Raw genomic sequence first — 581 nt, forward strand, 5'->3', positions numbered from 1 at the left:
GCCAGGACAGCGCCGGCGGTGGGCTGGGTATGCATCCTGTGACAGGACCCTCCAGGAATTCACCACAGGGCCAGCACTTCGCAGCTGCTCAGATGTGTATTCCCGTCTCCCACCCTCTGCGCGCAGCCTGTGGGCACCTCCCGAGGCTGTTTCCCAGCGGGAAGCAATCCCCGAGCCTTCCACTCCTCAAGCAACTGAGCGACAACCAGAAGGAAATGCTGCTGCAAAGAATAAACACAAACCCCAACGTATTTCCAGCTTGTGACAGTCAGCATCTTATTTAATTAAAAAAAACTCTATTAAGATCGGTGCGATTTCCCAGAGGGAAAACATATTTAAATGATTTCAGCAGCTGATGCTCACTGCTGTTAGTGTAAGGCAGGGAGGAAGCTCTGCCCCAGACACTCTCTGCACCAAGGAGTGATGAGAGCAGGAATATTTTGAATGCCATTTCTTTGTGCAGTCAGGTTACAGAGCCATCTTCATGTTCATGAGCCTTCCCAAGAGGCAGCACAGGCTGAGAATTTACAACCCATTTATTCAGACATGCTTAAACAAGTAACCTTCTCAACCCAAGGCTT

Source organism: Corvus brachyrhynchos, unplaced genomic scaffold (assembly GCF_000691975.1).
Source record: "Corvus brachyrhynchos isolate BGI_N302 unplaced genomic scaffold, ASM69197v1 scaffold285, whole genome shotgun sequence".
In the NCBI taxonomy this organism is placed as follows: Eukaryota; Metazoa; Chordata; class Aves; order Passeriformes; family Corvidae; genus Corvus; species Corvus brachyrhynchos.